This window comes from Solanum tuberosum, unplaced genomic scaffold (genome assembly GCF_000226075.1).
Source record: "Solanum tuberosum cultivar DM 1-3 516 R44 unplaced genomic scaffold, SolTub_3.0 scf00469, whole genome shotgun sequence".
NCBI classification, from domain to species: domain Eukaryota; kingdom Viridiplantae; phylum Streptophyta; class Magnoliopsida; order Solanales; family Solanaceae; genus Solanum; species Solanum tuberosum.
This window is the reverse complement of record NW_006239395.1, coordinates 318165-320996: the sequence shown is the minus strand read 5'-3', so window position 1 is coordinate 320996 and position 2832 is coordinate 318165.

Here is a 2832-nt window from a genome sequence, read left to right as displayed (position 1 = left end):
TATATATATATATAAGATTAGGAATAAGGAGTAGAGGCAATAGTATCATGACGTTATGATGATGATAATATACATATATAAGTACCACTCCTTTTGTTTCTAACTCGATGTTCGATATTTGCATTAATAAAATTCGGGTCTTAGAATCCCCAAGAAAGTGTAAGCTAACGTTATGACGATCATATCACTTTTTAATTCTTCTTTTCTTTTTAATTTTTTATTTGATGATACCTAAATTGAGGATCGACTAAATTTAGATTCACGCATTAATTAGTTCATGCTCATTTATAAGGATAAGGCTTTCAATATGATTTTTTTCATTTTGCGGACTTAAATCTGAGATCTCTGATTAAAGATGAAAGAACCATCCCACCACAATTTCACATTATATAACTACATATATAAATAAGATAAAGTTAATTTTACTAATAAATAAATAAGCAATGCTAATACTCCTATATTTTTGTATCTCAATTTATGCGATGTATATTTTATTGGTCACAAATTGAAAGTTTTTTTTATAAAAATTATGGTCTAAAATACATTATTGATATTTGTGTGATTATATAATTAAATTATTTAATTAATTAGGTATAATGAACATTTTAAAATTAAATTAGATAAATTTAAAAAAATCACATACATCAAAATTGAGAGATTTAAATTGTTAACTAAACAAACAAACAAAAAAATAAGACAAAAAATTCAATGCATAAGTTTAGTGTGAGAATTTTAAGGTTCTTGTGTTTACATGTGGACTGAAGATTTATTTTCTACAAAATAGAAGAGACTCGTTAAAACAGAAAAATTAGACAATTACATTCAACTATATATTAATTTTCTACCCTAATCTTTGAAATTCATATCATTCTATATCTAGAATCATGTCATCGATAAGTTACGTGTGTGTCGTGTCATGTCTTGTAATCAACTCGATTTCATCAATACTTCTTCGGCCTACATGCATATACCTCTTCTCAAACGCAAACGCAACATAGTTAACCTCTCACGCCTCCTCACTGAGGCATTTATGTATCTTCTCTTCATATTCCCAAACCATTTCAGTTTATCTCCTCTTCGTATGTCGAACATTTATCTTGTCCATCACATACGTCACTTCCACCTTATTTTGAATACCTTCGCTTCAAATTTTATAATCTCTCTTATTATATTTACACATTCATCTCAATATTCTCATTTTTCTATTTTCCTTTTTCTAGACGTGTGAATTTTTTACCCATCAATACCATGCTCCATACAACATAAGACATATAGTTAAACTTTATATTGTCTTTTTCTTGTTTATTTAATTTATGATAGGGCTCCACATCCTTAAACTCTTGCGTTTGTTAGTTGATTTGAAAGGTTTTCTTATTTATATTTTTAAGAAGAAAATTACTTAGTAAAGCAAGTGGGATGGGTCCATTTTTTTTTCCATTTTTGTAGAAAATTTTGCAAGAAAAAAACACCAAGAACCGTTATGCACCAATAATAGGAAACACAATTATGCTTACGTGTCAAGACATTTGTTGGAAAACACTAGGAAACTATATTTGTGCCTCGATAATGTTTAATATTCTAAGCTTCTAATTGGATCATCTCCATTACATCTTCTCACTATTTCCTCAAGTGCATATTTAGATAAGTGACACTTGTCATATTTATAATTTAAAGGTCTAAATTAAATTAATTTAACATGTCTTTGAACCATAGTTAAAAAATAAATTAGGAAAAGAACTTACCAAGTTTAATAAAAAAAATATCATCTTTCACTAATTTTGGCTCCTCACTAATATCATTATTTTTATGATATATGTTTTACCTCTGAATTAATATCATTTTCCTAATCGAAAGTTAAAGAATATCCTTCGTTTTTTTTTTATATATCTGACCAAAAAATGAAGCAAAATAATTAAGGAAAAAAGAGGAGACCAACTTTATTTCTTAAAAAATAGAAAATATTCTAAATATATTTTACAATTACTATTATACAATATCTTTTTTTTTTACTTTAAAGATTATACAATATCTTCTTTCCTCTCCATTTTGTCTTTATTTTGGCATAATTTATTTGTCAAATACTTTTTTTTACTAATTAAAATATACTTAAGACTTTTTTTCCCGTCAAAGGTAGTTTACAAGATTCAATAAGAAAAATAATGGTATATGTTAAAATTAATTTAGAAAACTTGATCTAAAATGTATTTTAATACTAATTTTTTTAGAGATTATCTCGAGTTATTTTTTTGTATTTTGTATCTTCTACGTATTTTTTTTGTTTATTAAGGATATTCTTATTTCAATTGATTAAAGTTTTAAATAAAATTATAATTATATCAACGAGAAATCATAAAATATAATTAAATTGATGATATAAATGAGGAGTGGAAGATGAAAATTCTCTTATCAAAGTTGGTGAGTGTTTTCCTAATTTGTTTTTTAACTATGATTAAGAGGCATGTTAAATTAATTTAATCCAAAACCTTTAAATTATAAATATGACAAATGTCACTTATCTAAATATGCACTTGAGGAAATGGAGAGAAGGTGTAATGGAGATGAGCCAAGTCCGTCCTTTTGCTTCATTCTATTGACTCCTAAGTCCTAATTATGGTTTTTAATTAGTTTGTTTCAAAATAATAATAAGTATTTATATTTCAAAATGATAAAATTATTGTATTTCCCCCCTAGATAATATGTTTTTACAATCTCGTGCATTTCATATTAGGTTTAAAATCACAAATTTAAAAATTCTTTTAATATTTTTTCTTAAATTATATGTTAAGTCAAAATACACCATATAATTTTTTTTTAAAAGGACTGATATATTTC